Source organism: Ranitomeya imitator, chromosome 9 (genome assembly GCF_032444005.1).
Source record: "Ranitomeya imitator isolate aRanImi1 chromosome 9, aRanImi1.pri, whole genome shotgun sequence".
NCBI lineage: Eukaryota > Metazoa > Chordata > Amphibia > Anura > Dendrobatidae > Ranitomeya > Ranitomeya imitator.
The window spans coordinates 19,635,972-19,650,369 of NC_091290.1; the positions used below are offsets into that span (position 1 = coordinate 19,635,972).

General features: G+C 52.1%; 1 protein-coding gene across 3 annotated transcripts in view; it reads right to left on the minus strand.

The window, feature by feature from the left end:
* The window catches only part of TTC17 (tetratricopeptide repeat domain 17), a 67,151-nt gene that overhangs the window by 45,348 nt on the left and 7,405 nt on the right, over window positions 1-14,398 (minus strand). The gene's annotated exons all lie outside the window — the stretch shown is intronic.

The window sequence follows — 14,398 nt, forward strand, 5'->3', positions numbered from 1 at the left end:
TAAGGAGGAACAACATGGGAGACTCCCTGAATGAAAGTCTTGACCTGAAGGTTGGTGGCGATCCTACGCTGGAACAGCACGGATAAGGCTGAGATCTGACCTTTAAGAGAGCTCAGGGCCAAACCGGAATCCAGACCGGACTGAAGGAAATTCAGGATACAAGGGATGGAGAAGCTGAGCGGAGGGAGCCCTCGGAGCCTGCACCAAAAAAAGAAGGTCTTCCAGACGCGGTGGTAGATAGAGGCAGAGGACGCCTTGCGAGCACTTAGCATGGTAGGAATGACCTGCTGAGAGAAACCAGCACGAGCTAGAATCCAGGTTTCAACAGCCACGCCGTCAAACGTAGGGCCCCTGAGCTCTGATGGTAGATCGGTCCTTGGCGAAGTAGGTCTGGGCGGTCTGGCAACCGCAAGGGGACGTCGGCTACGAGCTGAACGAGCTCCGCGTACCAAGCGCGACGAGGCCAGTCTGGGGCGACCAGAATGACCGGGCCTCCCTCCGTCCTGATCTTTCGGATGACCTTCGGCAGTAAGGGAAGAGGAGGAAACACGTATGGGAGTTGAAAATGATGCCACGGAGAAATTAGCGCGTCCACTCCTATGGCCTGGGGATCCCGAGATCGAGCGATGAAGTTGTGGACCTTGGCGTTCCATCTGGATGCCATCAGATCCACGTCCGGGGTCCCCCAGCGAAGACAGATCTGGTGAAAAACTTCTGGGTGAAGTTCCCATTCCCCCGAGGCAAGGCCCTGGCGGCTCAGGAAGTCCGCTGCCCAGTTCTCGACTCCCGGAATGTGCACCGCCGAGATGATGGAGTGGTTGGTCTCGGCCCAACGAAGGATGAGAGAGACTTCCCTCATCGCCGCCCTGCTGCGGGTACCCCCCTGGTGGTTGATGTAAGCCACCGCCGTGACGTTGTCCGATTGGACTCTTATTGGGTGACCCGCAAGCAGAGCGTGGAAGTGAATCAGAGCAAGTCTGATAGCACGAATCTCCAGAATGTTGATGGGGAGGCTGGATTCCCGAGCAGTCCAACGACCCTGGGCCGAGTGGTGAAGAAACACCGCCCCCCAGCCAAGAAGACTGGCGTCGGTGGTTACCACTAACCAGCGGAACGGGAGGAAGGACTTCCCCTGGAGAAGACATGGTCCCAGGGTCCACCAAATGAGAGAATGTCTGACCCGAGGAGACAGGGGACAAGGGAGGTCGAGAGAAAAGAGACTCCTGTCCCAGTTGTCCAGCAGAGCCTGTTGTAAGGGGCGGAGATGGAGTTGAGCGAAGGGAACAGCTTCGATTGCCGCAACCATCTTTCCCAGGATCTTCATGGCGAACCGAATGGTTCGCGGGCGAGGATGGCAGAGTGTACGGACTCCCTGCTGGAGCGCTTGGACCTTGGACCGAGGAAGCAAAACCAGCCCCCTTGAAGTGTCCAGGATCATTCCCAGAAAGGAGATCCGACGGGAAGGAACGGGAGATGACTTGTCTAAGTTGATCAGCCAGCCCAGGCGAGAAAGCGAATCCAGGGTAATGTGGACGCTTGACTCGCAGGCCTGAAACGACGGGCCCTTTATGAGGAGATCGTCTAAGTAAGGTAATACGACGACTCCTCGAGAGTGAAGAATGGCCATGACAGCCGCCATGACCTTGGTGAACACCCTGGGCGCCGTGGCGAGACCGAAGGGCAAGGCTGTGAACTGAAAATGGTCCTCTCGAATGGCAAAGCGAAGGAACCTCTGATGAGGCGGGAAGATCGGGATGTGAAGATAGGCATCCTTGATGTCTATCGAGGCCAAAAATTCCCCTCTTTCCATGGAGGAGATGACCGATCTGAGCGATTCCATCCTGAAGTGCCGGACTCTCACGCACCTGTTCAGAAGCTTCAGATCCAAAATGGGACGAACGGTCCCGTCCTTCTTTGGCACGACGAAGAGGTTTGAGTAGAAGCCTCTGAACCTCTCGTGTTCCGGGACCGGCACGATGACCCCGCTCTGGCGGAGGGAGTGGATGGCGCAAAGAAGGGCGCGAGACTGAGCTCCCGAACTGGGAAGACGAGAGGGGAAGAACCGAGTGGGAGGGGGAGAGGAGAACTCTATCTTGTAGCCAGACGATACCAGATCTCTGACCCATTCGTCGTGAACGACGGAGAGCCAGGCTTGTTGAAAAAGGAGTAGACGACCGCCTACTCTTCTGGGATCGACTGGCGCTGTTCCCGAGTCATTGAGAAGGGAATCTGGGAGGTCTGGAACCTCTGGTTCGGGGCTGCCTCGGTTTCCCGCGCCAGGAGGGATTAGGTCTGAAGGATGGACGAACGTCTCTGTCTGCGCGGGCGGAGCGGTCCGATCTGGGAAGGCCAGAGGGATTGGACCAGGCAGCGTTGGTACGAAAAGGCCGAAAACGAAAGTAAGGCTGGCGCTGGAAAGCCGCCTTGGGCCTCTGTTGGGGAAGAAACTTGCTCTTTCCCCCTGTGGCGTCGGAAATAAGCTGGTCAAGCTTTTCGCCGAAAAGACGCCCGCTTTGAAAAGGGAGAGAAATCAGGGATTTTTTAGAGGAAGAGTCTGCGCGCCAATCTCTGAGCCAAAGGGCCCTTCTAATAGCGATGGCGTTGGAAGCCGCCGAAGCAGCGCAATTTGCCGCGTCGAGAGATGCGAACATAACATAATCGCTGGCCATGGCTAGCTGCTTAGCCAGGTCCGCCATCTCCGAGGGGAGGTCCTGCTCATTAATGGATTTCGCTAGGGCATCCGCCCAGGAAACCATAGCCTTGGACACCCAGGCCGCGGCGAAGGAGGGAGACAGGGACGAGCCAGAGGCTTCGTACACCGAGCGAGCTAGAGAGTCTATCTGGCGTTCGGTGGGACTCTTAATTGAAGCGCCCTCCGGGACTGAGAGAAGAGTCTTAGAAGCCAGGCGCGAGACCGGCGGATCTACCGTGGGGGGATCCGTCCAGTCTTTCACGAGATCAGCTGAGAAGGGATACTTGGAAACCAAGACCTTCTTACCCGTGAAGCGCTTGTCTGGGTGTTCCCTGTGACGCGTGACTATGTCCAGGAAGGCTGGATGAGAGGCAAAAGCTTTGTGAGAACGCTTGGTTCTGGAAAAGGAGACCGCATGTTCCGGAGCGGAATTAGAATCGTCATCCACCTTTAGTGCGTGATTGACTGCTACGATGAGGGAGTCAACCGTGGCTCTGAACTCCGGAGCCTCCGGATCCAAAGAAATTTCAGACTCATGTTCAGAGTCCTGAACGCTTCGAGCCCCCAAAGAGGGTGAGCAAGAGGTGGAGCTGCCAGAGTCTGAATGACGAGGAGAACGCTCCGGAGAGGTAGTACGGGTCCGTTTTCTGGACGACCGTGCCTCTTTAAGAGGCGAGCGGCCCCTGCTGGCCGACGATTCCCCTGCTATGGAGGGATCCCTTAGCACCTGTAGCGGATTGCCCCATTCCCCGGGAGGATTTTGAATGGACTTGATGGCGTTAGCTAAAAAATCCACGGACTGAGAAAGCGAGGCGACCCACGGGGGGGGGCTAGGTACTCCAGGGTCGGCGGCGGTGGAGGGCTCCTGGGCACACGGGGCATCGCAGGCAGAGCAGAGGGGAGAGCTTTGAGGCCTGGGAAGAGGGGCCTGGCAGGTGGTACACGCAGAAAAGAAGGTTGTATGCACCTTAGAAGATTTTTTAGACCTTGACTGCGACATGATGCTAATGCAGACAAAATTACAGGGTCTATATAGAGGTGACCAGTGACTGAGAGGGCGCTGCAGAGGGGAGCTAACGATGTCTCCTTACCCCGGTCCTGTGTCCCGCTATCCAGGAGAGACGAACTGCTGGGGTGTTCACTCTGAGAGGAGGAAGCCGGCTGCACGTGGGCCACTGACGCACCAGAGATGCGACAGGCAGGAGCTGCGGCGCTGAGGAGAGGGACCAAGATGGCCGCCGAGATCAGGAAGAGAAATCTCGGCGGCTGTGAGAAGCGCCAGGAGCGGGGGGCGGCGCCACAGACACTGGCTGGAGTGGGCGGAGCTTAGCGGCGGCGACCAGCGGCTAGGCCGAAGCCGGGGACTAAATTTGCGGCCTCGGCCCGGCGCGCGGTCGCGAGCGCCGGAAAGGGACAGGGACCGCCCAAAAAGCCTGCAGATGGAGCCCAGGGATGAGGAGCCCTCCTGACCGCCGGCGACACCCCCCCCCCCAGTCCCCCCACCGGGCACTTACCCTGAAATGGAGGTGAGAGGGAACCATGGTGCCATATATAGGAACGGTGCAGGGGTTGGGAAGCCTTCTATCCACCTACCCCACATGGGGGGTGGAGAGGAACCGTCCACCACCTGAGTCACAAGTCACATTGGTGATGCAGTGTGGTCTGCACGGACGCCACTGGGATAAAGCCACTGTACAGCCGAGGGTAGAACCTGGTGGACAGGGCAGATGTCCGGCAATAAAAAGGCCTGGCTGCAGAGGAGGATACTGGAGGTAGGAACACCAGTGCTCGTCTGTATAAGGGGAGATCGGGGCCCATTAGGGGAGAAACCGTCGCCCAAAAAAAGGACAGCTCAGGCAGTGGCTCCCACGTCGCAGGAGAGGATACGGTGAGGTGAAACTCCCGTGCTCGCCTGTTGTTGGTTCGGGGGAGATCGGACCTTAGAAGAATCCGTCGCCCCCTTCGTCCGGAATAGATGAAAAAAGAGAGAAAAAAATCAGTGTGCCTCCTACGGACACTAAGCTTAAACTGGGTCTCTGCATGCCAGCATGAGGGTGTATACTGCAGGGGAGGAGCTAACCCTTTTTTGTCTCAGCTTAGTGTCAGCCTCCTAGTGACAGCAGCATAACCCATGGTCCTGTGTCCCCCAATGAGGCGAAGGAGAAATCCCTCTTTCTTTATCGTTTCATTAGGGGACACAGAACTGTGGGACGTCCAAAAGCAGTCCCAGATAAGGGTGGGTAGAAAAGGACTAAGAGAAAGGGCTCAGGTCGACTGATGCGCAACCGCCGCCTGCAGTACCTTCCTACCAAAACCTGCATCAGACGAGGCCTGGGTATGAACCTTATGGGATTTGGATGTTTCACCCCCAGCAGTTCACCCCTAGCAGTTCGCCCCCAGCAGTTCACCCCCGGGTACATTTACTTCACCTGTGGGAAGTTATACCATCCAGCTGCCATACCATCACCCCAGAGGACCCCTTTAAGCAGCGTCGGTCACCACTGACTGAATACTACAGGTCGCATCACGAACACAAACTTTATTCACCAAACTCTTAAAAGACTTTTCCCTTTTATTTGGGTGCCCAGGGTCACGTACCGGGTCGCAGCCACCGTGATGTCCCCTTCAAGTACCGGCCCTGGTGCCGAATACCCCACTGCCCTGGCCGGCGACTCAACTTTTTTTTTTTTTTTATTAAATAGATTTTTATTGAAAGCGAATATGAACAATACAATTTATGCATTTTCCAGTATATTACAAAATTTTACATTTTCCAAACCCCCAACAATTCCAACAAAACCCAAACCTCCCCCTCCCCTGACAGCTCATACCCAGTTATACTTTTGTTACCAGTATTGATGGCTCTTTGAGCCATTTGAATCACTTATGTCCGCTTGTTCTTTAGCACTCTCTTCCTTTCAGAGGCCCTCATCCTCCCATTTCCCATACCTACTATCCCAGCTCGAGCCACGGAGACCACATTTTGTCAAACGTTTCTATTTTCCCACGTCTTTTGTAGACCCCCTTTTCCAAATTGAGACCATGTTTAACATATTTCAGGAATTCACCCCTTGTAGGCGGCTCCTCCTTGATCCAGTTCCTTGCTATTACCTTCCTTGCCATATATAATAGTCTAGCTATTGCTATCTTCCAGGTGTTATCCACTCTAATTTCCTCTACATGTCCCAGTAGGCACATCATCGGATCTCTCGGCACTCTGCATTTATACGCCCCTTCCACACGGCTCATTACCACCAACCAGAAAGCAACCAGTCTTGGACATGTCCACATCATGTGGTATATTCCTGCATTCCCAGTCCTACATCTCGGGCATTCAGAGTCAGCACGCAACCCCGCTCTGTGCAACACTTCCGGTGATTTATAGACTCTGTGCAAGATGTACAGCTGCGATAGTCTATACGGCTCGCTCAGTGACACTCGTGGAACCCACTCCAACACCGACTCCCAGGTTTCATCCTCCATTGGGCCTAAATCTCTTTCCCATTTCGCTCTCGCTTTTAGAGGGAAGTCTAGCAAATATGCATGTAGAAGGTCCTTATAAAGGGTGGTAATGACTCCCCTTGTGGACCCTTCCCCACATACGTATTCCAGAACTATGTCCTCCTGGATCTCAATACCACCGCCCTTGTCTTGCGCTTTAAAGGCATGTTTCATCTGAACATATTGATACTCCCCAGTCGATCTCAATCCAAACTCCCCCTGCAGCTGCGAAAAGGACTTTAATCCTTGTTGTTGAATTATCTGAGCCACCAAGTGGATTCCTTTGGCCTGCCACTCCGCCAGCACTCCAAGAGCCGCAAACTCAACCAAATTATTATTAAGCCATATCGGTGTAAATTTAGTCAGCCCCGTAACCCCCCGAATCTGTCGCAGTCTGGTCCATAATTTATGTATCAAAAGCATAGTTGGGTATAATTTCCCCAATACTCCCAAGGAGCCATCTTCCAGACACTGCGCCACCGGTCTTCGGTTTGTCACCCTCTCCATCAAGTGTTGTACCGCACTGGTAGACGCCCCCCGCGCCCAGCCCTTCAAATGCTGGCTCTGGGCTGCAAGAAAATATAACTCAGGATTGGGTAAAGCCAATCCTCCATCTTCCTTGGGTCGCTGAAGCGTCTCCAGGCGAATACGTGGGTACCGCCTCCCCCATATCAGGCTTCTAAAAAGAGCATTAATCTGCCGGAATTTCCCACGTGGAATCCAAACTGGCGCATTATGTAGGACGTAAAGTAATTTGGGCATCAGAACCATTTTAATGAGATTAACCCTACCCACCACCGATAGGTGTAATTTATTCCACGCATCCACTTTTGCTTTAAGGGCGCCCATGAGAGGAGTCAAATTCCTATACAAAAACTCTGTAACTGGCATCGAGATCCATATTCCCAGGTATTTGAAAAGGGATGTCACCTTAAGCCGCCCCTCTCCCAATGGCTCACTTCTGCTCTTCTCCACCCCATCCACCTCGAAGAGGACCGATTTATCCCAATTTATCCTCAATCCCGACAAGGCTCCAAATTTCCCAATGATATCGATAGCCCTATTCAAGGCTTCATCCGGGTCCGCCAGGAACAGTAAGATGTCATCTGCATATAACGCGATCTTCTCCTCAACACTCCCATATCTGAACCCAGGAACCTCATCCGATTGTCGGATCTTAGCGGCCAGTGGCTCCACAGCTAAGGCAAACAGAAGGGGCGACAGTGGGCAACCCTGCCTCGTACCTCTGGCCAACTTTATAGGCTGAGAAAGTTCCCCATTCACTCTAATTCTACCTGTTGGTAGTGAATATAACAGTTGAGTCCACGCCACAAATTGCGGACCAATACCCATACACTTCAACACCCGCCAGAGATATCCCCACTCCACACTGTCAAACGCCTTATGGGCATCCAAGGATGCAATATAACCCTTCGGCCACAGTTGTCAGACTTCAGCTGTAGGTTCATATGCAGCCTCCGCAGATTAACCGCTGTAGACCTATCAGGCATAAAACCAGACTGATCCGGATGTACAAGGCTAGCAATGACGCTGGACAAACGGGTAGCCAACACCTTGGCCAAGAGTTTGACATCGATGGTTAACAGAGAGATTGGCCGATATGACTCAGGCTTCCCCAGATCCTTATCCTCCTTCGGAATAACCACTATAATAGCCTCCCTCATAGATGCTGGGAGATACCCTTGGCATCCAGCCTCCTCCAGTACTAACTTTAATCTGGGAATCAGCACTTCCTCCAAACTTTTATAGATTTCGGCTGGTAACCCATCAACCCCAGGTGCCTTCCCATTAGCCATAGACTTCAGCGCCCGACTCAGTTCCTCCTCGGTGATAGGGGCATCGAGGCTCACCCTATCCTCCTCACTCAATTTCAGAAGACCCAGACTCTCAAGGAAAGTCTCCGTATTTCCGGCTGACTCATTGACCCTGGAGGAATATAAGTCCGCGTAAAAGTCCGCAAAGACCTTTATAATTTCAGGTGTTTCAGATACCCTGCTCCCCCCATCTGAAACCAACGAGTGTCGGCGACTCAACTTTGCATCACAAACAGGATGTACCCGGGGGCGAACTGCTGGGGGCGAACTGCTAGGGGCGAACAATCCTATAACCGAACATTATAGAATATCATAAACGTGTGCAAGGACGACCAGGTTGCGGCCTTGCAGACCTGTAAGGCGGAAGCCTGGTTGGCGAACAGCCCAAGAAGCTCCGACAGCTCTGGTGGAGTGGGCCCGCACCCCTGGAGGGGGCCGTTTCTCATGAATGCGATAGGCTTCCATTATCGCTGAACGAATCCAACGAGAGATCGTGGACTTAGACGCCTAAAGACGTTTCCGGCGACCCTCAGAGACGACAAACAGAGAATCGGATTGGAGAAAGGAGGCAGTTCTAGAAAGATAGATCCGGATGGCTCTGACCACGTCCAGTTTGTGAAGGGACTTCTCCAGGGGATGAACCGGGGAAGGAAAGAATGAGGGAAGAAGGATGTCCTCATTGATGTGGAAAGCGGACACCACCTTGGGAAGGAACAAAAAGGGACTGGTCTGAGAACTACCTTGTCCTGATGGAGGATGAGAAAATGAGAACGGCAGGATAAAGCTGCCAACTCGGAGACCCTTCTTATGGATGTAATAGCAATCAGAAAAGCCACCTTCCAGGAAAGAAGGGAAAAGGAAGTGTCCTGAAGCGGTTCGGAGGGCGCAGCCTGTAGAGCACCCAGAACCAGGTTGAGTTCCCAAGGTTCCAGCGGGGCCTGGAATGGAGGGGCAAGACGCGCAACTCCTTGGAGAAACGACCTCACCTGAGGGATGGAATATAGGTCCTTCTGAAAAAGAATGGACAGAGCGCAGAACTGACCCTTCAGGGTACTGAGGGTGAGTCCCGGGTCGAGACCTGCCTGAAAGGAAACCAAGAAAGTCCGGGAGGGAAAAGGACATCGGAAAAACATGGTTTGTTTCACACCATTGGAAGAAAGCCTTCCAGTGCCTGTCGTAAATGAGGGAAGAAGCTGGTTTTCTAGCCCTGATCATGGTCTGAATGGACTGTTGTGAAAAACCGGACTCCCTTAAGACCGCGGCCTCAACGGCCATGCCGTTAAACTCAGACTGAACTCTATTGGAAAAGCGGACCCTGTGAGAAGGTCTGGGCGGTCTGGGAGTCTCCGAGAGCATGTTCACAAGTTCCGCATACCAAGGGCACTGTGGCCAGTCTGGCGCTATCAGGATAACCGGAATCCCCTCTGCCTTTATCTTTTTTACGACCCTTGGAATCAAGGGAAGAGGATGGAACAGGTAAGGGAGCTGAAACTGGGACCACGGAACTACGAGGGCGTCGTGGAAGATACATCCCGAGACCTGGCTACAAACTGAGCTACCTTGTGGTTCATCCGAGACACCATGAGGTCAACGTCCAGAGTGCCCCAACGCTGGAATATATTGTCGAAGACCGAGGGATGGAGAGACTACTCGCCCGCTGCTAGGCCTTGGCGGCTTAAGAAATCGGCCGCCCAATTTTCGACCCCCGGAATGTGAACAGCTGATATGGTGGAAACGCGACGTTCCGCCCAACGGAGAATCTTTGCCGTTTCCGCCATCACCTGACTGCTGCGGGTCCCGCCCTGTTGGTTTAAGTATGCCATGGCCGTGTGGCGTTGTCCGATTGAATGTGGACGGGTCCGCCTGGCAGGAGAGACTGCGAGTGTAATAGTGCAAGGAAGATTGCCCTGATTTCCAGAAGGTTGATGGGTAGAGTCTCCTGGGCGGAACAGTGACCCTGCACTGTGTGGTGTCGGAAGACTGCTCCTCAACCGAGGAGACTCGCATCGGTGGTGATGACTTGCCACCAAAGGGGGAGAAAGGACCTCCCCGACAGGACAGACGAGGACCGTATCCACCAGGTTAGGGACTGCCGGACATGGAGAGGTAGATGGACTGGACAGTCGAGGAAGTTGTGGACCTGTTCCAAATGAACAGAAGGAATAGCTGGAGGGGCGAGTGTGGAACTGGGCGAAAGGCACGGCTTCCATGGAAGCAACCATTTTTCCCAGAACTCCCATACAGAATCGTAGGGGAAGGGGGATGGATGTTTTAGAGACTGGACTGCCTTGCAGAGAACAGAAAACTTGTCCTTCGGGAGAAATACCCAAGCTCGTGTCGAATTCCATGCCTAGGAAATGTCAGACATTGAGAGGGGGTGAGAGAGGACTTGTCTCGGTTGATGATCCAGCAGAGACGGGTCAGGGTGTCTAGGGACATTTGAAGACTCTGTGCACAGTCTCGATGCGAAGACCCCTTGATCAGCAGATCGTCCAGGTAAGGGATAATGAGAATCCCCCTGGAACGAAGAATGACCATGACAGCCGCCATGACCTTGGTGAAAACCCTCGGGGCAGATGCCAGGCCAAAGGGAAGGGCCGTGAATTGGTAGTGATCGTCCTGAATCGCAAGCTGAAGGAATCTCTGGTGTGTCAAACATATAGGGACATGTAGGTAAGCATCCTGAATGTCTACCAAGCAGAGAAATTCCCCCGGCTCCATGGCAGCTATCACTGACCGAAGGGATTCCATCCTGAAGTGGCTGAGACGAACGTGACGATTCAGCAATTTCAGGTCCAGAATTGGACGGAGAGAACTGTCTTTTTTCGGGACTACGAAGAGATTCAAGTAGAACCCCGAAAATCCCTCGTTTGAAGGAATGGGAACGACCCCACCAGCGGCGACCAGAGAAGATACTGCTCAAAGAAAGCCGGGTAATTGGGAAGGCTGCCTTGGTGGACAAGAAAGAAAGAAGCGATTTTCTGGGAGGGAAGAAAACGATCTTGTAGCCGGAGGTAACGCTCTCCCTGACCCAGGCATCGCTGACCACCGAAAACCAGGCGTCCTTCAAAGCAAGAAGCCTGCCCCCCATCCTGGAAAGAATTCCAGGCGGGGACGACTCGTCACTTAGGACGGTATCTGTTGGAACGGGACCCAGAGGACCTTTGAGGATGGCTCTTAGGTTTCCAGCTGGGGGCTGGCTTGTAAGAGGGTTTCCTTCATTCGCCCGAAGCAGAGGGACGCTCCTGTTGCGATGGGGGAATCCGAGGCTGCAAATGTGCGAAAAGGCCGAAAGGGTCGGGGGCCCTTTCTGTTGAAAAAGCGTTTGGGCCTAGATTGAGGGAGAGAGGTGCTTTTGCCTCCCGTGGCGTCCGAAATTATCTGGTCTAGCCGAGCTCCAAACAGCCTGGAACCCTGGAAGGCTAAGTTGGTGAGGGACTTTTTGAAAGTGGTATCTGCACTCCACGCCTCCAGCCAAAGGATGCGGCGAATAGCCATGATGTTGCTACTTGCTCTGGCTGCATGGGCTGCTGCATCCAGGGAGGCAGCCAGAAGGTATTTGCCAGCGTGGTTAATCCACGCCAGGCAGAGATGGCCTTTGCTACCCAGGTGGAGGCGAAACTGGTGCAGAGGGAAGCGCCTTAAAAGCTGATGTGGCTAGTGCTTCAATCTGTCCGTCGCATCTTTAAGAGACGTGCCGTCCGGTAAAGGACAGAACGGTCTTAAAGAAAGAGTTAATGAAACACAACAAAACCTGTAGAAAGAAAGGTTAGCTGGGGATCTGGGGAGATCCAGGTCCGCCTCCTACAGACACTAAGCACAAACTGAGGCACTTGGTGCCTGTCGGTGGGTGCATACTGCCAGGGAGGAGCTACTCTTTTTCCCTTTCTGCATAGTGTCAGCCTCCTAGCAGCAGCATACACCCGACGGTTTTCTGTGTCCCCCAATGAAGCGATAAAGGAAAAAAAATTGCTTAAAAAATGATGCTAATGTAAAGTAGACATGTGGGAAATCGTATCCATTATGTATTCTGTTTGGTATATCTGTCTGGTTTAACGGCATAAAAACTACTATTTGGGCGCACGGCAGGGCTCGGAAGGGAACAAGTGCCATTAGGCTTTTGGAGCAGAAAAATTGGCTGGAATGGATATCAGACGCCATATCGAGTTTGAAGAGCCCGTGATGTGCCTAAAAAGTGAAAACCCCCCACAAGTGACCCCATTTTGGAAACTACACCCCCTCAAGGAACTCATCGAGACATGTGGTGAGCACCTTAAGCCAACAAGAGCTTCACAGAAGTTTATAACACTGAGCCGCTGAAATGAAAATATGTATATTTTTCTAGCAAATATGTTGCTTCAGGAGCAAATTTTTCATTTTCACAAAGGGTAACAGGAGAAAAAGGACAATACGATTTGTTGTGATATTTGTCCCACAATTTCTGCTGAACCCCATAGGTGGCTGTACAGTACTACTTAGTCAAACGGTGAGACTCTGGCAGGACGGAGCGCTATTTGACTCTTTGAGAACAAATTATCACAGAATACTTTGCGGACTCCTTATACAGAGCCCCTAAGTGCCAGAAGAGCAGAACAACCCCCCCAATTGACCCCACTTTGAAAATTATACCCATATGGGAATTTATCTATATGTGTAGTGATGATCCTGACTCCATGGGCATTTCAGAAACAACCAGCAATGGATGTTCCCGAGTAAACGAGTAAAAAATTTTTGGATCTGACGTTGTAGTGACCAGTATGTTGTAATTCTCATACATTGTAGTGCCCAGCAGGGCTTTGCAGTCGGTAAGCCAACGCTCTTCTGACTCCTCAATTTCCCTGACTCCCACTGCTCAATACTGAGCATGTACATAAAGTGCAGCACAGATTCATCCTAGATCAGGAACAGAACATTTCATAACTTTCTCAAATTATGGAAAAAATTACATCCTGCACTGAACTATTGTACCCAATGTATTATATATTTTAGGAGTCTGTTCATTTTAAACCTACTCCACAGCCCTGGGGCCCAGTACCTTGGAATGCCCAGCCCATGCTTCTGGAGACATGCACCCGTAAATTAGGCTGGCTCTCATCACTACAGAAATGCCCAACATGTGGGCACTAAATGTGGTATAGGCACATTGGGGCTCAGAAGGGGGGGCATTTCGATTTGGGAGCTGATAACTTCCAGAATTCCATTTTGCTTTTCCAGAGCCTTTGTGATACCAGTAACGTGGAAGCCCCCTATATTTCCATTAACAAACGACAGATCTGAATGGAGATTTGCTTTTTTTTTATGGATCAAATTGAAGCTTTTATTGGGAACATTTTACATAACATTTTGGATCACAGTTATCCGGCGCTCTACGCTGAGCACTTACTCTGGGGTTTCCAGCTAAATCTCAGAGTCACGTGAATCAGATGAAACCCCATCTATAGTGAGGCCTCAGAGTTACTCTGGACTGTCTTTCCTCTGTTCAGCGTTGTCCGTTTTAGAAATGCACAAAACGGTGGCCAACAGCACTTTTATGCAATCCTAAAAAGACGGACACCGCCGGATCACAGGTCAGACAGCATCCACAGTGCCTCCATCTGCCTCATTATAGGGAATCTTCTGCCGGGAGTTCTGTCTGAATCACATATTTCAGAGATTTACACGCAAACCTTGATGCAAGTGCTCAGCGCAGAGCGCAGGATAAGTGTGCCCTGTGCCTTACTGCAATCTTTGGGAGGCAGAATGAACAAAACAGCAGGACAAAAATTGGTTTTATTTATTTTTTACGCCGTTCCTCGTACGGTATAAGTGATTAATCAGCGACGGGCAGAGTCCGGCGGAAACATGGTCGCTCCTTCCTCCCCGCAGTCAGCGCCCGCTCCGTACTCCCCTCCAGTCAGCGCTCACACAGGGTTAATGGGAGCGCTAATGGACCGTGTTATGCCGCGGTGTAACCAACTCCATTAATGCTGCTATTAACCCGGTGTGACCAACTTTTTGCTATTGATGCTGCCTATGCAGCACCAATAGTAAAAAGATCTAATGTTAAAAATAATAATAAAAAAAATAAATCATCATATACTCACCTTCTGGCGCCTTTCCCGCTCCTCGCGACGCTCCGGTGACCGCTCCATGCATTGCGATCTCGCGAGATGATGATGTAGCGGTCTCGCGAGACCGCTACGTCATCATCTCGCGAGACCACAATGCACTCTTGAGACCGGAGCGCGCGAGGAGCATCGGTAAACGCTTCCTGGATCCGGGGGCCAACGGAAGGTGAGTATATAACCATTTTAATTTTTTTTTTTTTTTTAACAGGGATATGATGCCCACATTGCTATATACTACATGGGCTGTGCAATGTATTACGTGG